Source organism: Coenobita brevimanus, chromosome 19, assembly GCF_032717465.1.
Source record: "Coenobita brevimanus isolate Jiangsu-jjx chromosome 19, ASM3271746v2, whole genome shotgun sequence".
NCBI lineage: Eukaryota > Metazoa > Arthropoda > Malacostraca > Decapoda > Coenobitidae > Coenobita > Coenobita brevimanus.
Window position 1 is genome coordinate 8,335,122 of NC_136972.1, and position 21,896 is coordinate 8,357,017.

Here is a 21,896-nt window from a genome sequence, read left to right on the forward strand (position 1 = left end):
CTAGACCTACACTAATCGTAAAAAAAGCCTCGACCAAGAGAACACCATCGACTGCAGATATGTAATGCCTTTCTACATGACATACCTGCACTCATCACCTGGTGACTGTCAGTCGAGGCACAACCTAATATAGGGGACATCAATATATGAAAGGGAACCAGACGAGTCAGGAACATTTCCATATACGTCAGCTGTCGGCCCTAATTAGAATAACTTAAGCAAGATAATATAATGTATTTACATAATTTGTACAAAAAGTGAAGAACCTCGCCCAGCAGACCACCATCGACTGCAAGTGCCCAATACCTTCCTATATTGCACACTTGCACTCATCAGCTGGTGACTGTCAGGAGAGGAACTTGGCTTAATGTAGGGGACATCTATATTAGAAATAGATCAGTGGGAGGAGGAACTATTTAAAATATGTCAACTGTCAACCCTAATTAATATTACAATATATACATATTTACCGTTGATAAAAACCATAACCACACAGTAAAAAAGTCACATCACTCTGATCAGTCCGGTCTCTCTCAAGAAAGCCATCAATTTATCAGTCATAACAATGTCCCCATCACCCAGGATGGTGGAAAGGGTGAAGGGGACGTCTGCTGCGCCGCAGTAATTAATAAGTGAAGCACGTTCACGAATAAATTGCCGACAGCGCAGGATGATATGACTGATAGATAACACCGCATCACAGATGTCACAGTGCGGTGGGAAGCGTCTTTCCATATATGGTTTTATGTGGGTTAAAACGGTGGCATTGAGCCGTAACCGTGCCAACACTTTTTCTTCTAGGCGACTGGGACGGTTGGCAGTGTCCCAGTCGCCTAGGTACGGCTTACAAGTTGGAATATTTAGTCTGGTCCACTGACCTTGCCACAGAAGATTTATTGATTTCTTTCCGAGAGAGAGACTCGACCGCAGATCACGAGGAACGTCCCAAGTCTCCTCGAGCTCTACAGCCGACTTTGCAAGTAAGTCAGCCTGCTCATTGCCGTAGATACGACAATGACCAGGCACCCAGATCAGCGTGAATGACTCGTTGCATGAATGCAACTTATTAACGATGCGGCCCTGGATCTCGTGAGAGTCCGTAGTACAAGATGCAATTGCCTGAAGGGCTGATTTTGAATCTGAAAATATGACAAATGAGTCATGTCTAGAATTGAGAGCATAGTCTATGGCTTTGTCAATAGCAAAAAGTTCTGAAGTAAACACAGATGTATGAGTCGGCAACCGATACCTGAGGGCACATTCAGTCGACCACACACTTGCACCCACACATTCACTCGACTTGGAGCCGTCGGTGTACAATTGATGGGACCCCAAGTGACGAACAATGATCTTACGAAACAAGTGGTGGACCTCCGCCTCCGGCGCCTTGGCCTTTGGTGCTGGGAGCCATGTGACATCGACTGTAAAGCTGGGTGGCTCCCAAGGCGCTATATTTTTAAGCACCAACTTGTCACAGTCACTGGGGTCCACATCAAGCTCCTGAGTCAGTAAGTGGAGGCGAGCGGCAAGTGGCCGACGCACCCCCCGCAGAAGGTGGTGGTATTGACGCAGGGGGGTACAGGCCACATTGCCGATATTACATTTCCTAAATGTCCTTACACCATAGTACAAGGCCAGGTGGTCACGGTGAATACGGAGGGGAGGCACATTCGCCTCCACTTCCATACGAGCTACACGGGTACACCGGACAGCTCCAAGACACATTCGCAAACATTTATTCTGCAACACATCCAATCCTTTCAGAGTGGCATCGGATGCCGAGCCATACACCTGTGCGCCATAGTCTAGCTTCGATCGAATAAGGGACTTATACACCATTAATAAAGATTTTCTGTCGGCACCCCAGGTAGTTCCCGCTAGGTACTTGAGGACATTTAACGGTTTATCACAACGAGCAAGCAAAGTATTAACGTGAAGTTTAAAATTCATTCTACGATCAAAATGTATTCCTAAAAATTTTACAGAATTTTGAAAAGGTACCGCCTGATTATCCAAAGTTAAGCACAAATTAGGTACGTTACGATTAGTGAAAACTATAGCGGCACACTTACATACGGAAAACTTAAATCCCCACTGCAAGGCCCATTGGTGGACGGAGTCAAGGGCTGCTTGAATCCGCCCAGCCGAAAATTGTGCATTACGGGAAGAGTGCCATATTGCACAATCGTCAGCGTAGAATGAGTATTTAAGATTCCTCGGGATGGGAGCTGATGACAGAATATCATTGATCATAATACTAAATAAAGTAGGACTAAGCACACTTCCCTGTGGCACCCCGTTTTCCTGGATAAATATATCCGATATTACGTTACGGGGCAATTTGACAGAGAAAGTTCTGTCCCTTAAGAAATTTGAAATAAAAACAGGCAAATTTCCTCTTAAACCATAAGCATAGAGCTTCATTAGTACACCGTGTCGCCAGGTCATGTCATAGGCTTTATGGATGTCCAGGAATACCCCTATCATGAATTCTTTATTGGCAAATGCCTCTGCAATACAATGCTCCAAATTCATTAAATGATCTAGTGAACTTCTGTATTTACGGAAGCCACATTGTTGATCGTTTAACAAATTCTTCGACTCTAAAACAAAAAGAAGCCTATTGTTAACCATACGTTCCATGACCTTACATAGACAAGAAGTCAACACAATAGGACGAAATGAAGTGGGATTCATAAGACGACCAGCCTCTTTGGGTATCGGTATGACATGCGCAAAGTGCCATGAGTTTGGGAACGTTCGAGACGCCCAAATCTCATTGTACAATGCTAACATCTTAATCAGGTTGTCCTGATTAAGATGCTGGATCATACCGTACGTGATGGTGTCTGGTCCAGGGCTGGTGTCTTTACAGGATTTAAGGGCAAGGAGCAGTTCTTCTAGCGCAAACTCTTGGTTGTACGGGGAGTTTACGTCTTCTGTGGCAAAGTCTAATATCTGTAGCTCAGCCGTGCGTTTATGATGTTGGAAACGCGGGTCATAATTGGCTGAGCTACTTACATGAGAAAAACTCCTGGCGAGGATGTTAGCAACGTCCACGGGCTCGTCATAGATGTTATTATTTACTTGCAAGGTGGTGATTGGGAAATATGGTCCTTTATTATTTAATATTCTTATGGTGGACCAGACTTTACGTAATGGTGTTGTACGAGTCACCGTGGACACAAAGGACCGCCAGGAGTCACGTTTGGCCCTTCTTATTATTCTCCTTGCCTCAGCCCGTGCCTGTTTATATGCAATAAAATTTTCCTCAGTGGGCTGACTATCAAAAATCCTGTATCTCCTATTGCGTTTTCTTAATGCTTGTCGGCAATCCGGCGTCCACCAATGTGCTCTATGCTTCGCATGAACTGTAGAAGTCTTGGGAATAGCAGCCTCAGCTGCGTGTAATATGGATTGGGTTATATTTTCGACCTTAACATCTATGGTTTCCCCAGATATATCTAAATTTGCGATCCTTGAGAAGGATCCCCAATCTGCTTTCTTATAGTTAAATTTTGGAGGTGGAGGGTCCGAAATGATGTCGCGTGTATAAGAAAGACAGATGGGTAAATGATCACTTCCCAAGGAGTCGTCGTAAGGGTCCCATGAGAGATCTTGATGTATACCAGGGGAGGCCAAAGATAAGTCAATGGCCGAAAAGTTACCAGTACGATCATCTACACGAGTCGCTCTACCATCGTTCAGAAGACAGAGGCTGGACTGTAGTATTAGGTCGGCTACTTGCTCCCCACGACCATCGATCCTCAAGCTACCCCATTGATAGTGATGGGCGTTAAAATCGCCCAACACTAACTTATTCCCAGGGAGATGTTCAACTAGTGAATTTAAAGCATCACTATCAATGGGGCCATGTGGAGGACAGTACAGAGAGCAAATAGACAGATACGTGTTATTAAATTTTACTCTGCATGCGACAGCTTCCAGAGTAGAATTTAGAATCACTTCCGTTTGTGGGTGTGATTTATGTGTGTATATGGCTACTCCGTGACCTTCATATCTTCTATACGAGTGGTAGTGTTTGAACTGTGGAGGATCAGGATGATCCTCCAGGCGCGTCTCCTGTAAACAAACAACGTCTGGCCTGTGTATTGACAGCAAGATTGCTATATCTTGTAACTTATTCCCAATACCTCTACAATTCCACTGTAATACAGTGAAAGCGACGGTTTAAGATTTTCGTTGGGGGCCAGTGTGCTTTGTCTTTTTCTGTCGCCCGCCGGCAGGCGAGCGACTACCAGGGGACCTATCCCGGTGCTTGTTAATGGAAACCTCCATATTGTCATCAATAACTAGGTTCCCAGCCTCCCCCGAGGAAGAGCTAACCTTTCTCTCCCTCGCTGGAGTAGGAACCGGAAGGACATGAGGACGTGACTGTTTCGTGAGGGTGGTCATGTTACTTTTACTAGACTTGTCAGGCTTCGTTTTAGGCCGTACTGATGGAGAGGCAGCAGCAGCCTGAGAATAAGTTGATGCCTTAGGGATGTCAGTGAGAGAGTTGGAACGGACAGGAGGTCGAGCTGGAGATATACTGTGAGTGGCAGGAGGGAGAAAGACAAGGTCAGTCTGTGTCTCAACAGTGCACATCACAGGACGGGACACAACCGCCGATGCATAGGAGACATTAGGCTTGGGAGTTGCATGCAACTCCTTCACCTTCTTCCTAGCATCGTAAAAGGATATGCCCTCAGTCGCTTTCACTGTGCAGACCTCTTTCTCCTCCTTCCACTTGGGACAAGCCCTAGAGGAAGTGGAGTGAGCATCTTTACAGTGAAAACAGCACTCAGTCTCGGATGTACAGTTGTCAGCAGAGTGACCTACAGCCGCACACTTGCCACACACGATGTTGGAAGCCCGACAAGCCTTTTCATGATGTCCATAGAGCTGACATTTTGAACAACGAAGGGGTTTCGGGATGTACGGTCTTACATTTACAATTTCATATCCTACTTTGACATTTGTAGGTAGCAAAACTTTGCCAAAAGTGAGGATAACAGTGGCTGTCTTCGTCCTAACGCCATCCTGGTAACGAGTGATGAATCTGGCATCAATTACATCCTGCTGAGCAAGTTCCTGTATGATTTCTTCCTCACTCATCACCATGAGATCCCTGCAAGTGATAACACCCTTGCAGGAATTCATGGATGTTGGGATCTTGGCCTCGATATCATGACAGTGAAACTTACGCAGCTTTAGCAAGTCTTTCACCTGAGCTGAGTTGAATGTCTTTACTAGGAGGTCTCCATTTCCAAGTTTTTTTACTTGTTCCACCTCTCCCGCACAGTGGTCAATCACCTTCTTGACAATGAAGGGATTGAGTCTGGACAGGGGAGTAGAACCTAGAGCATGAAGCGTTACGAAGGTCGCGTTATTTACAGGGATGTCAAGCGGGGAACGAGTCTGGCGTCCGTCAATCTGGGGCCGGTCAGTCACGGTAGTGGTGTCGTCAGGACTACCTCCCCCCCTGAAGGGGGGGGAGGCAGTAGGGGGGTCCATCATAGCTACCACTTCCCCCGTGAAGGGGAAGTGGGAAGAAAGAGAAAAACGACCAAGGGGCAAAGTACCTGGGGAGGACCCACCTAGGCTGAGATTACCCTCTCAAACCACTCTCGGGAGGACGCGCCCGTGTGTATCTCACACCCTAGAGCGATCAGTGGGGGGTACACTCCAGAGGTGAGTAAGCAAAGGCAATCTCAGAAATTAGATATAGACACCTACTATATCTACTAAGGCCAGGGAGGAAAATTAGTTCTAGCTAACCTAACTTTATTGAAAAACGCCCTAGTGGCGAAAAAAGAAAAAGCTAAAGCCGGAGAGGCAACCCTGCAGCTAGAGGAGAGCCAGAGAAACACGTCTGATCACTCCGCGACCATGCATCAAAGTCCCTCACTTGTAATAATCTCTACCCCATCTTATATAAGCTTGCATTACTCTCGAAACTTCGTGTTTACTCTCGACGGGCAACAGTTACCATCTCAGACACAGCCCAAAACATGCCAGTGTTGTCTTACATTACATAACACTCAAAATCATTTACCACACGAACTTAAACTACATAATTTAACAAGCAATCACTTAAACAAAACATTATGAAGAAAATGAGCATTAAAATGAATGCTTAACTTACGAAATAACTACGCTCACAAACAACAGGCAAACCGGCAACTCTATGACTCGTACTGGAACGTACGGTACGAGAGACGTCTCGAAGGTACGAGACTACCTAACTGGCAAATCTCCCTTCATAACAATATATATATATATATATATATATATATATATATATATATATATATATATATGAGGCCCCTCGTGCAAGAGTATACCCATGCACCATTTTTTAAAAGTGACAGAAATCACGTTCAAAGTTTTTACAACTTTGAAGAACGATACCGCAAAAACTATTACACCTAGGATAATGGCGTTTACATCATCTTAAAGTTGATTGTCTCTACTTTATCCAGAAACTTTTTAGTAAAGGTACTATTGTTTTTACCAGAAAAAAAAAATCGACATATTAGCATACAATGCTGCTACTTTCATGCATAAACTAGTACTGCAGGACAATAGCCAGTGAGTTCCTTTATGTTGTAAAATGAAGTTGAATGTCTGTAGAATGGTTGGTTATGAATATGCCTGGTTATTGTCATAAAAAGTTTTATAAAAAAAAAAAAATCAATACGCAACATTTTCTTTTTCACCTGGTCCTTGTTGTTCTGTGTTTTTATGTGAACAATAGACACTTTACATCTATTAAAAGCAATAACAAACAAAACAACACCTATTATACTAGGAATAATGATGTTTTACATAAATAATATTATTAATGAATACAGTGGCTACTGCAATTAAAAATACAGTGGTTCAATAAAAAACTAACCTCACTGAAAGAGTTAATGAACACAAAGCCATGGGAAGTTATAAAAGATTATTTCTTTTTACTGAAAAAACAAAGTCAAAACTCACACTGTGTGCTGCTGTGGTGTAAAAACCACCGAAATTAAGTAGGTTATGACACACAACAGAGCATGCACACCGCTTGGTCAGCCAGAAAAAGCTTGGGACGAGAGCATTAGTACTACTATAGCACAGCAAAAAGGCTTGGGATAAGACTATCCTCATCGCCTTGGTGATTGTTAACACTCCTGACACATCAAATGGCGCGCTGAGAAGTCATTCTCCGTAAGGATGGCGCATGGGTATACTCTTGCTCCAACATAGTGGCGAAAAGCGTTTGATAAAGGTTACTTGGTGATGTAAACCCAATGTTATTTTTATGGGTTTTCGCCCTTACGTCTTGGGTCATACATCACATCCACCAAGTACACATGAAAGTACATACTCTGAGGGACTGTGGCATAGCATTATCTCAATTTTCGACAAGGTGGAGCATGGGTATACTCTTGCACGCCTCATATGATGAAATGGAAAATATGAATGTATACCCTATAACGCTGGCTGTGACAGTTTCATAACGCTTGAAGAAAGCCATTGCTATCCAGAAAATAAGGAGCCGATGGGCTGGCTGACGAGTGATACGATTTTGTTACGATCTACTGAACCAGGGTATGGTATGGCATTACCACAGATTTGCAGTATCTGGCATTTACAGTCTCGTGTTCCCCAGGAATCAGCTGATGGGAAGGATAATAGACATACTTGTATATAAGGAGAGTTCACCAAGCATTTGTGTTACCCACAATGCACGGTTTATGACATCACACATGTAAACAGTCATCTGGTGACCGATCGCTCCTGCCAGCTTACAGGCGTGCATTGCTGAAATACTGATATGTGCACTGTATGTGTGCAATAATAGCTCCCAAGAGCAAAACTATCAAGGTATTAAGTTTCCCCGGTTCCCAGAAGACAAAAACACCTTAAAAAATGGTTGTGGACAAGCAAACGAAGTGATAAATACAAATTTTACCCATGTTTGCTCCAAGCATTTCGAAGCGACAACAAACTTCAATACTTTGTTGAGAAAATTAATCGTGATCATCTCCACGAAAATGTCGGATCCTTCATTCTTGGGCTGTACCAACTCTGAGACTTCCGAAGTCGAAATTTGAAGCAGGTACATGTTTTAGATCGAAACTTAACTTGCCGCTGAACCGCATTTGCACTGGCCCTGGCTATAGCTTAGATTCACCTCTTAAGCAATATAATCGTACTTTGTCTATACAGTATAGTGCATAAAATTAGACACAGCTCGCACATATGTGTGCCTTCTCGCAGATTAGGCACACTGCAACTGGTTAGGTATAGGCTAAGATTTCATAGCAGAAATACCTTGCTAGGTTCTTCAACATGGGTCCTGCTGGTAATCCTGGCCAAGGCTAACACACAGTGTAATATGTCTGTTAGCAGGATTAGGTCGCACAAGAATTATACACAAGTACTTGAGTAATTAGGCCTTGAGCTAGGCTGATGAAGGTTAGTGCATGGATCTGACTGGTAGTTCATTTAATCAATTTTCAATTTGTTATCCAATATTGCATGTTTAGTGTGAAATTGCCAAGACTTCCATAGCCTTGTAAACACAGATTTGCTTCACAACGCATTGTTCTGCAGGAAAAGGTAGTACAACCAGTGAAAAGATATCTGTATAAGGATCATTACAATTTTGCATTATGAAAACACTGACAGTGCATTTAGTCTACCGAATATACCATACAGGACTACAATTTTCGCTTTTACTAGGCTATGGTTTCTTCCATAATTAGTAAGTTAAATTCATATCCTGCAGCAAAATCACCTTGACAGCCAAAACTGGGTGTCTAGATAATAACTCTGATGTCGACACAGATGTCAGTAAGTCTGCGAGGTTGGGCTATTTTTACTTAAGTTCTGCCAATCTTTCTTTCGTCTCAGTAACATGTTAAATATTTTGCATTGTAACTTCCATCAACTCGCATGTTATATCAGTTAAAAATTGATTAGTTTTTTTTTTTTTTATATAATCATTATTAGTGAAATGACTACTAAATTTAAGCATACCCGGGTATGTCTTTTAAAATGAGTACAGGAGTAAATTGTGTCAATAAATAATAATATCAATAAAATCTTTTGCCTTTTGGTCGTATGATGCTGAGGCGAGGTGGTTACCACATGGTTTGGCCATGTGGAGAGGATGGAGGGTGAAAGACTGACGCAGAGAGTGTATGTGAGTGAGGTGGAGGGGGGAAGAGGGAGGGGGAGGCCGAGGATGAGATGGAGGGATGGGGTGGAGAGGTATATGAGAGAGGGGGTGTGAGTTGGGAGCAGGGCAGTGATATGGCGGGGGACAGGGCGACTTGGAGGCGATTTGTTTGTGGCCACCCCAAACGGGATTGAGGCGTCTGGCAATATATATATATATATATATATATATATATATATATATATATATATATATATATATATATATATATAATTATCAGTGTGAAGACTGCAGAATTTAGGTGTCTTATATGTCTAAAAGAGTAAAATGTGAGTGTGACTAAGTAACAAGATGAATATAATCTCGCTTTTGTTCCGTGCAACGACAAACCCATGTCTATTATCCCTGACTTTGGTCCTGTCATCACTAGATTACGTCACCGTTAGAGTGGTACGTCACTGAGGGGTGGGGCTAAATTGATGACATTTCAGCGGTTTATTCTTATTGTCTATGATCCTTGCGCGCAGACACGTTGCTCTTTTATTTTTGCCTCCTGTCACTTAACAAGGTGAGTTAGATATTCTGTACAACTACTGCTTTTACACAAAGTCGTACTGATTCTGTAGGTGTGAAAAGTTTGCAGAATTCGTGTGAGCTAGCCTTTGTTTAGTGATTAAGCAAGTGTAACTAAATAGTTCACTTCGTCTGCAGCCTAAAAATCAGTTTTCAGCAGGACCACGGATGACATACGGTTTTATGGCCTGAGGCGTGCACTACAGCGGTCGTTTGGCTCCCCAGATCAAGAAAATTATGACAGTCATTCTGATGGTGAATCTGAAGATGAGTGCCAAGACTATGGTATACATTTCTTCGCTTGCATGCTTTCACTATGAGTATACTGATAATGCTTATGCAGCACTGGGCATACATTACATAACTAAGGCCCTATCAGTTTTTTTATTTTGTATGCAAGAAAGAAGGAACCAAAGGCCAGGAGCCCACAAACCGCTCCTTCCAAGAAAAAACAAAAACAATACAAAAGACAGCCAAGTTCAAGATCCGTTCATTTCGAGATGCCTGGATATACTGCGTTTGAAGGACTGGAGATCATAGGAAGTAGGAAATACTGACACAGGGAAACAGTTCCAGACTTGACCTGCTGCATAAATGAAGGACTGGGAGTAACGGTTAACTCTTGCATTAGAGAGTTGGACAGAAAATGGATGAGAGTTTGTTACTAGACGGGTGCTACACACCGGTCATAGAGGTGGAGGGATGCAAGCAGCCAGTTCAGAGGAGCAGTGACCATTGAAGTAGCGATAGAAAAGAGATAAAAATACAACAGTGCGGCGAAGAGACAGAGGTTGAAGGGAGCCAGTAAGAGGAGGAGAGTTGATGAGACGAAAAGCATTTGACTCCACGCTATTGAGAAGAGCTGTATGTGGGTAGCCTCCCCACAGATGAGAGTTGTACTCTAAACAGGGGCGAATAATATCCATGTATAAAGAGAACAACTGTGCAGGGGTAAAGAAGATATGGAGTCGGCTTAGCACACCGAATCTCTTGGAAGCAGACTTTACAAGAGATGCAATATGATTTTTCCAAGATAAATCCCAAGTGAATGAAATCCCAAGCATGTTCAAGGATGATGTAGGATTGAGCTGGATGTTAATAAATCTTAGACGGTACTCCTGAGGAAGATTGTGTCGGGTTGATAGGTGTAAAAACTGAGTTTTTGATGCGTTAAAAAAAAAACAAGAGTATTTTTACTCCAGTCAGAGATACGAGCCAAGTCAGACATTAGGTGTGCCATAGCCTCAGTCCTTGTTTATTGAAGTAACTGCTGAGATGGACATAGCAGGAACCAAATGGAAAGGTGAAGGGTAGAAACATCAGCGTACGAGTCGATAGGGTTAGATGTAAAGCTTAGAAGGTCATTGATGAATAAAAGGAAGAGCGTTGGTGATAGGACAGAGCCCTGAGGAACACCACTGTTAATAGATGTAGAAGAATGATGGCTGTCTACAATAGCAGCTGATATATACATGGATTTTATTCGCCCCTGTTTAGAGTACAACTCTCATCTGTGGGGAGGCTACCCACATACAGCTCTTCTCAATAGCGTGGAGTCAAATGCTTTTCGTCTCATCAACTCTCCTTCTCTTACTGGTTCCCTTCAACCTCTGTCTCTTCGCCGCACTGTTGCATCTTTATCTCTTTTCTATCGCTACTTCAATGGTCATTGCTCCTCTGAACTGGCTGCTTGCATCCCTCCACCTCTATGACCGGTGTGTAGCAACCCGTCTAGTAACAAACTCTCATCCATTTTCTGTCCAACTCTCTAATGCAAGAGTTAACCGTTACTCCCAGTCCTTCATTTATGCAGCAGGTCAAGTCTGGAACTGTTTCCCTGTGTCAGTATTTCCTACTTCCTATGATCTCCAGTCCTTCAAACGCAGTATATCCAGGCATCTCGAAATGAACGGATCTTGAACTTGGCTGTCTTTTGTATTGTTTTTGTTTTTTCTTGGAAGGAGCGGTTTGTGGGCTCCTGGCCTTTGGTTCCTTCTTTCTTGCATACAAAATAAAAAAACTGATAGGGCCTTAGTTATGTAATGTATGCCCAGTGCTGCATAAGCATTATCAGTATACTCATAGTGAAAGCATGCAAGCGAAGAAATGTATACCATAGTCTTGGCACTCATCTCCAGATTCACCATCAGAATGACTGTCATAATTTTCTTGATCTGGGGAGCCAAACGACCGCTGTAGTGCACGCCTCAGGCCATAAAACCGTATGTCATCCGTGGTCCTGCTGAAAACTGATTTTTAGGCTGCAGACGAAGTGAACTATTTAGTAACACTTGCTTAATCACTAAACAAAGGCTAGCTCACACGAATTCTGCAAACTTTTCACACCTACAGAATCAGTACGACTTTGTGTAAAAGCAGTAGTTGTACAGAATATCTAACTCACCTTGTTAAGTGACAGGAGGCAAAAATAAAAGAGCAACGTGTCTGCGCGCAAGGATCATAGACAATAAGAATAAACCGCTGAAATGTCATCAATTTAGCCCCACCCCTCAGTGACGTACCACTCTAACGGTGACGTAATCTAGTGATGACAGGACCAAAGTCAGGGATAATAGACATGGGTTTGTCGTTGCACGGAACAAAAGCGAGAGTATATTCATCTTGTTACTTAGTCACACTCACATTTTACTCTTTTAGACATATAAGACACCTAAATTCTGCAGTCTTCACACTGATAATTATATATATATATATATATATATATATATATATATATATATATATATATATATATATATATATATATATTGCCAGACGCCTCAATCCCGTTTGGGGTGGCCACAAACAAATCGCCTCCAAGTCGCCCTGTCCCCCGCCATTTCACTGCCCTGCTCCCAACTCACACCCCCCGCTCTCATATACCTCTCCACCCCATCCCTCCCTCTCATCCTCGGCCTCCCCCTCCCTCTTCCCCCCTCCACCTCACTCACATACACTCTCTGCGTCAGTCTTTCACCCTCCATCCTCTCCACATGGCCAAACCATGTGGTAACCACCTCGCCTCAGCATCATACGACCAAAAGGCAAAAGATTTTATTGATATTATTATTTATTGACACAATTTACTCCTGTACTCATTTTAAAAGACATACCCGGGTATGCTTAAATTTAGTAGTCATTTCACTAATAATGATTATATAAAAAAAAAAAAAAACTAATCAATTTTTAACTGATATAACATGCGAGTTGATGGAAGTTACAATGCAAAATATTTAACATGTTACTGAGACGAAAGAAAGATTGGCAGAACTTAAGTAAAAATAGCCCAACCTCGCAGACTTACTGACATCTGTGTCGACATCAGAGTTATTATCTAGACACCCAGTTTTGGCTGTCAAGGTGATTTTGCTGCAGGATATGAATTTAACTTACTAATTATGGAAGAAACCATAGCCTAGTAAAAGCGAAAATTGTAGTCCTGTATGGTATATTCGGTAGACTAAATGCACTGTCAGTGTTTTCATAATGCAAAATTGTAATGATCCTTATACAGATATCTTTTCACTGGTTGTACTACCTTCTCCTGCTGAACAATGCGTTGTGAAGCAAATCTGTGTTTACAAGGCTATGGAAGTCTTGGCAATTTCACACTAAACATGCAATATTGGATAACAAATTGAAAATTGATTCAATGAACTACCAGTCAGATCCATGCACTAACCTTCATCAGCCTAGCTCAAGGCCTAATTACTCAAGTACTTGTGTATAATTCTTGTGCAACCTAATCCTGCTAACAGACATATTACACTGTGTGTTAGCCTTGGCCAGGATTACCAGTAGGACCCATGTTGAAGAACCTAGCAAGGTATTTCTGCTATGAAATCTTAGCCTATACCTAACCAGATGCAGTGTGCCTAATCTGTGAGAAGGTACACACATATATGCGAGCTGTGTCAAACTATATACACTATATAGACAAAGTACGATTATATTGCTTAAGAGGTGAATCTAAGCTATAGCCAGGACCAATGCAAATGTGGTTCAACTCCAAGTAAAGTTTAGGTCTAAAACACGTACCTGCTTCAAATTTCGACTTCGGAAGTCTCAGATTTGGTACAGCCCAAGAATGAAGGATCCGACATTTTCGTGGAGATGATCGCGATTCATTTTTCTCAACAAAGTATTGAAGTTTGTAGTCACTTTGAAATGCTTGGAGCAAACATGGGTAAAATCTGTATTTATCACTTCGTTTGCATGTCCACAACCATTTTTAAAGGTGTTTTTGTCTTCTGGAAACCGGAAAGGGGTGAAAAGTTTTTATGTAAATAGCAAAGCGTGTGTAAGAGTGAGAAATGCTGTGAGTGATTGGTTTCCCGTGAGAGTGGGTCTGCGACAGGGATGTGTGATGTCGCCTTGGTTGTTTAATATTTACATGGATGGTGTTGTAAGGGAGGTGAATGCAAGTGTTTTAGGTGGAGGTCTGAGTCTGGTGAATGTTGATGGTGGAGAGTGGAATCTGAAGCAGCTGCCGTTTGCAGATGATACAGCACTGGTAGCTGATTCAGAGGAGAGATTGAGACAGTTGGTAGAGGAGTTTGGAAGGGTGTGTGAAAGGAGGAAATTGAAAGTAAATGAGAATAAGAGTAAAGTGATGAAGTGTACGAGGTTGGTAGATGGTAGGGGAATTAATATAGTTTTGAATGGCTAGTTGCTTGAGGAGGCAAAGTGTTTTAAACATCTAGGGTCACATGTTGCTGTGGATGGAAGAACAGATGCAGAAGTGAAGTTTAGAATAAATGAAGTAGGAAAGGTGCTGGGGGGAATGAAAAAAGTGTTTAGATGTCGTTCACTTAGAACTGATGTGGTAAAGAGAAGGCTGTATGAGGGTGTTGTGGTACTGACTGCGTTATATGGGGCGAAACATGGAATATGGGTGTAGCAGAGAAGAAAAGTTTGAATGTAATGGAGATGAGGTGTCTGAGGAGTATGTGTGGAGTGATGCATATGGATCGAGTGCGAAATGATGAAGTGCGAAGGAGAACTGGAGTTGTTCGGGAGATGGCTAGTAGAGTTGAGCAGAGGGTTTTGCGATGGTTTGGGCATATGGAGAGAATGGATAATGAGCGATTGGTGAAAAAAATAACTAGATCTGATGTGAGAGGTGTAAGACTGAGAGGAAGACCACGAATAGGTTGGATGGACAGTGTGAAGAGAGCGCTGGATGTGAGAGGGATGTCTGCTGAGCAAGGAAGAGTGGCTGTGCGTGACAGAAATAAATGGAGAGAAATTGTGAATGAATAAGTGATGACGCAGTCCTGAGGGGATATTCTCCCGCATTTGGTCTGATCAGCTAGTCAGCTGCGGGTAAGGGGATGGGTCCGTTATGATGTGGCAGGGGTAAACCAGTTCTGCTGTCGGGCCCTGCTGCAGATGTCACTGATTGCATTGCACAGTTGACCCTTGTGCGGTGTGGTGCGGTGAGGAACTGCCCGTTCTCCCCTTTGGGGCTAAGATGCGAATGAATGTGTTTGAATGGATGAGTAAATGGGGAGTGTGTCGTCCGGTCTCTGCTACCCCCCTTTCCTTGGGGGAAGCAGCCTAGGTATATAGATAGATAGACAGAAACCGGAAAAACTTAATACCTTGACAGTTTTGCTCTTGGGAGCTATTATTGCACACGTACAGTGCACATATCACCATTTCAGCAATCCACGCCTGTAAGCTGGCAGGAGCGATCGGTCACCAGGGATGGTCGTGGAGAGCGCAGACGTGTATTCGTTGTTCTCTCCTCTAGTGTTCTAGGGCTGCCTCACCGGCATTAGTTTTGTAAATACCGTAATAAAATTTAGGATAGCTAGTTCTCATATTCCTCCCTACCCTTGATAGGGATATAGTAGGTTTCTATATCTATTTACTAAGATTACCTTTGTGTACTCACCCACGGAGGGTCCCTCCCACTGATCGCTCTGGGGCGTGAAGGAACACGGTCGGGCCTCCCTGGAGTGGTTTGAGAGGGCAAAATTAGCCTTAGGTGTTTTGCCCCGGGTATTTTGTCCCTTGTTTGTTTTTTCTCCTTCTTCCCACTTCTCCCTTCATAGGGAAGTGGTCACTATGGAGGATGCCCCTGCTGCCTTCCCCCCCTCCAGGGGGGGAGGTAGTCCTGACCGACCCCCGACTGTCTCACGGACGGACTGCCCCCAAACTGAATGGCCCACAACATGCGCCCCTCTAGACATAAATATCAAGAACACGTCGTTTGTACTTATTCATGCAGTTGGCTTTACTCCCCTGTCCAGCCTCAATCTCTTCATCATCAAGAAGGTGATTGATGGGTGTGCCGGTGAGGTAGAACAAGTAATAAAACTTGGAAATGGAGACCTCCTAGTAAAGACTCTCAACTCTGCTCAGGTTAAAGACTTGCTGAAGCTGCGCAAGTTTCACTGCCATGATGTCGTGGCCAAGATCCCAACATCCATGAATTCCTGCAAGGGTGTTATCACTTGCAGAGATCTCATGGTGATGAGTGAGGAAGAGATCATACAGGACCTTGCTCAGCAAGATGTCATTGATACCCATTTTATAACTCGACTCCAGGAAGGCATAAGGACGAAGACAACCACAGTAATCTTGACATTTAGAAAAGTAACTCTCCCTACTAATGTCAAAGTAGGATATGAAATAATCAATGTCAGACCTTACATTCCCAATCCCCTTCATTGTGGAAAATGTCAGCTCTATGGACACCATGAAAAGACTTGTCAGGCTTCCAACTTCGTGTGTAGCAAGTGCGTGGCTGTTGGTCACTCTGCTGACAACTGTACATCCGAGACTGAGTGCTGCTTTCACTGCAGGGATGCTCACTCCACTTCCTCGAGGGCTTGTCCCAAGTGGAAGGAGGAGAAGGAAGTCTGTACAGTGAAAGTGACAGGGCATTTCCTTCTACGATGCTAGGAAGAAGGTGAAGGAGTTGCATGCAACTCCCAAGCCTAATATCTCCTATGCATCGGCGGTTGTGTCCCATCCTGTGATGTGCACCGTGGAGACACAGACTGACCTTACATTCGCTCCTCATGCCCCATGCCTTACCTCTCAGTTTAAGCCTCCTGTATGTTCCACCTCTTTTACGGACATCCCTGTTGCTACTTCATACTCTCAGGCTGCTGCTGCTCATTCGCAGTCAGTGTGGCTAAAACAAAAGTCTGACAAGTCTGACAAGATTAATTTGACCACCCTCACTAAACAGTCACGCCCTCATGTCCTTCCCGCTCCTGGTCCAGCGATGGAGAGAAAGAATAGCTCTTTCTCGGTGGAGTCTGGGAGCTTTGTCATTGACGAAAATATGGAGATCTCCATGAACATGCACCGGGAAAGGTCCCCCGGTAGCCACTCGCCTGGACGCGGGGGGCATAAAAAAATTAAGCATACTGGCCACCCTTGTAAATCTTAAACCACCGCATTCACTCTATTACAGTGGAATTGTAGAGGTGTCGGGAATAAGTTACAAAATACAGCAATCTTCCTATCAATACACAGGCCAGACGTTGCTTGTTTACAGGAGACGCACATGGAGGATCATCCTGATCCTCCACAGTTCAAACACTACCACTCGTATAGAAGATGTGAAGGTCACAGAGTTATCATATACACAAACAAATCACACCCACAAACGGAAGTGATTCTAAATTCTACTCTGGAAGCTGTCATGTGCAGAGTAAAATTTAATAACACGTATCTGTCTATTTGCTTTCTGTACTGTCCTGCACTTGGCCCCATTGATAGTGATGCTTTAAATTCACTATTTGAACATCTTCCTGGCAATAAGTTAGTGTTGGGCGATTTTAACGCCCATCACTATCAATGGGGTAGCTTGAGGATCGATGATCGTGGGGAGCAAGTAGCCGACCTAATACTACTGTCCAACCTCATTCTTCTGAACGATGGTAGAGCAACTCGTGTAGATGATCGTACTGGTAACTTTTTGGCCATTGACTTATCTTTGGCCTTCCCTGATTACATCAAGACTTCTCATAAGACCCTTATGACGACTCCTTGGGAAGTGATCATTTACCCATCTGTCTTTCTTATACACGCGACATCGTTTCAGACCCTCCACCTCCAAAATTTAACTATAAGAAACCAGATTGGGGATCCTTCTCAAGGATCGCAAATTTAGATATATCTGGGGAGACCATAGATGTTAAGGTCGAAAATGTAACTACTTCCATATTACACGCAGCTGAGGCCGCTATTCCCAAGACTTCTACAGTTCATGCGAAGCATACAGCACATTGGTGGACGCTGGATTGCTGACATGCATTAAGGAAATGCAATAGGAGATACAGGATTTTTGATAGTCAGCCCACTGAGAAAAATTTTATTGCATACAAACAGGCACGGGCTGAGGCAAGGAGAATAATAAGAAGGGCCAAACGTGACTCCTGGCGGTCCTTTGTGTCCAAGGTGACTCGTACAACATTAACCCCTTAAGCCTAATCGCATCAATTGATGTGATTTGAGTTTTATGCCACAATGCCTAATCTCATCAACTGAACGCGGCCTGTAAAAAACTGCAGAGCGCTTGCCCCACCCCGATTATGACGTACATGGCTTCAGGCCAATGAGAACTCGCCCCTGATGTGGCGTGAGGGGGGATTGGACCAACCCGGGCGGTGGGGGAGCACCCCCCTGTTGGCCGCCTCCATGCCACCCTCTACTCCACTCCCTCACGCCCTCCTTGTCCCCCATCACTCTCCCACCCCTCCACGCCAATGCATCTCTCCTCCCACAACAACCTGCGTCCCTTTCCACCCTGTCTTGCCGCTTCTCCCTCCCTGCTAGCCTCGTCGCCCCCCCAAGCCCCACTCCATCTCTCCCTCCTCGTCCCTCACTACCCTTCCAACCCTCATCAGGCCTCCGAGTGTCAGGCCTGATGTACGTACCTGTTTCATATTATTTCTACTTCTTCCCAAATTTTTACACCTCACTCTGTTCATTTCTCTCTTCGTACCTACCAGTTTCTGTACGTACACGTAGTTGGACAATGCTGTATGTTGTACTACATACGACACATCTTATTTATTTATTTTTTTTTTTTCATTCTCCCTACCTGCCCAGATTAGCACCTGTGAGTAGTGTCCGTCTGTGTTAGTTTTGGAAAGACTATGAGGCCCTGTAGGGCTACTCCCCGCACCTGTTTCATCTCCCCACACATACAAACACACCTGTTTTCATGGCTGGTGTGATAAATTCCAATGAAATGGAGAGTTTCCACAAGAGAATTTGGTTGTTGCCGAAACTGTAATGATAAGTGTGATGAAGTGTAATGATAATGTGATAATTGTAATGGTGTGATAAATGTGTAACGAGAAGTTGGGACAGTAAAAAGAGAAATCGGAAACAAATTATTGCTTTTTTCCCCTTTCTTATGCATGCATTTATAGCATTATTCAACTCTATTTTGATGTCCTTGATGGTTATAAACATTTATATGCGTCTGTGTTAGTTTTGGAATGACTATGAGGCCTTATAGGGCTACTCCCCACACCTGTTTTATCTCCCCACACCTACATACACACCTGTTTTTATGGCTGGTATGACAAATCTTATTGAAATAGAGGGTTTCCACAAGAGAATTTGGTTGCTGCCAAAAGTTTTCTCCCCAAGTACCACCAAGGCCTTGTAGGCCTACTCCCCACACTAGTTATCTCCCCACACCTACATACACACATGTTTTCATGGTAGATGTCACAGAACACAATGAAGTGCTTTCATTTCATGCGAAAAGCTGGTTACTTCCAACCCCCGCACCTATAGGCCTACTCTCCACAGCCTACTTTATCTCCCCACGGTCTAGTAATCTCCCCACACCTACATACACCTGATTTCATGGTTGGTGTGACAAAACACTTTGGAATGGCCTGTTTCAATAAGACAAATAGGTAGTTATCAAAATTTTCATGTTTTCGATTGTTTTGGAGGGGTGACTATCATAAACTTTTTTTGAACTTTGACGAGCGATTGTACGGTAACCACTAGGCCTACGGGGGTATGGATTGCGTTGTCAGGTGTGTAATTCTTCCTTTTTAGCCAGAACACAGTCAATTTGCCCTTGGTGAAAGTCACCAAAACACCCCCGAATAGAGGTTGTGTGAGGTACCCTGCCTGAAACAATTGCGGTCTTAAGGGGTTAAGTAAAGTCTGGTCCACCATAAGAATATTAAATAATAAAGGCCCATAATTCCCTGTCACCACCCTGCAGGTGAATAACACCATCTACAACGAGCCCGTGCACGTTACTAACATCCTCGCCAGGAGTTTCTCCCATGTAAGTAGCTCAGCCAATTATGACCAGCGTTTCCAACATCATAAATGCACGGCTGAGCTACAGTTAATAGACTTTGCCACAGAAGACGTAGACTCCCCGTACAACCAAGAGTTTACGCTAGATAAACTGCTCCTTGCCCTTAAATCCTGTAAAGACACCAGCCCTGGACCTGACACAATCACGTACTGTATGGTCCAGCATCTTAATCAGGACAGCCTGATTAAGATGTTAGCATTGTACAATGAGATTTGGGCGTCTCGAACGTTCTCAAACTCATGGCACTTTGCGCACGTCATACCGATACCCAAAGAGGCTGGTCATCTTATGAATCCCACTTTATTTCGTCCTGTTGTGTTGACTTCTTGTCTATGTAAGGTCATGGAACATATGGTTAACAATAGGCTTCTTTTTGTTTTAGAGTCGAAGAATTTGTTAAATGATCAACAATGTGACTTCTGTAAATACAAAAGTTCACTAGATCATTTAATGAAATTGGAGCATTGTATTGCAGAGGCATTTGCCAATAAAGAATTCATGATAGGGGTGTTCTTGGACATCCATAAAGCCTATGACATGACATGGCGACACAGTATACTAATGAAGCTCTATGCTTATGGTTTAAGAGGAAATTTGCCTATTTTTATTTCAAATTTCTTAAGGGCCAGGACTTTCTCTGTCAAATTGCCTTGTAACGTAACATCGGATATATTTATCTAGGAAAACAGGGTGCCGCAGGGAAGTGTGCTTAGTCCCACTTTATTTAGTATTATGATCAATGACATTCTGTTATCAGCTCCCATCCCGAGGAATCTTAAATACTCACTCTATGCTGACGATTGTGCAATATGACACTCTTCCCATAACGCACAATTTTCGGCTGGGTGGATTCAAGCAGCCCTTGACTCCATCCACCAATGGGCCTTGCAGTGGGGATTTAAGTTTTCCATCCCTAAGTGTGCCACTGTAGCCTTCTCTAATTGTAACGTACATAATTTGTGCTTAACTTTGGATAATCAGGCGGTACCTTTTCAAAATTCTGTAAAGTTTTGGGGAATACATTTTGATCGTCTTTTGAACTTCAAAATTCATGTTAATAATTGATTGCTCTTTGTGATAAACCAGTAAATGTCCTCAAGTACCTAGTGGGTACTACATGGGGTGCCGACAGAAAATCTTTATTAATGGTGTATAAGTCCCTTATTCGATCGAAGCTAGACTATGGTGTACAGATGTATGGCTCGGCATCCAATGCCATGCTGAAAGGATTGGATGTGTTGCAGAATAAATGTTTGCAAATGTGTCTTGGTGCCGTCCGGTGTACCCGTGTAGCTCGAATGGAAGTGGAGGCGAATGTGCCTCCCCTCCTTAATCGCCGTGACCACCTGGCTTGGTCCTATGGACTTAGAACATTTAGGAAAAGTAATATCGGCAATTTGGCCTGTACCCCCCAGCATCAATACCACCACCTTATGCGGGGGGTGCGTTGGCCATTTGCTGTTCGCCTCCACTTACTGACTCAGGAGCTTGGTGTGGACCTCAGTGACTGTGACAAGTTGATGTCAAAAAATATAACGCCTTGGGAGCAACCCGGCTTTACAGTGGATGAATCATGGCTCCCAGCACCAAAGGCCAAGGCGCCGGAGGCGGAGGTCCACCACTTGTTTCGTAACATTATCATTCATCACTTGGGGTCTCACCAATTGTACACCGACGGCTCCAAGTCGAGTGACTGTGTGGGTGCTAGTGTGTGGTTGACTGAATGTGCCCTCAGGTATCGGTTGCTGACTCATACATCTGTGTGTACCTCCAAACTTTTTGCTATTGATAAAGCCATAGACTATGCTCTAAATTCTAGGCATGACTCATTTGTCATAT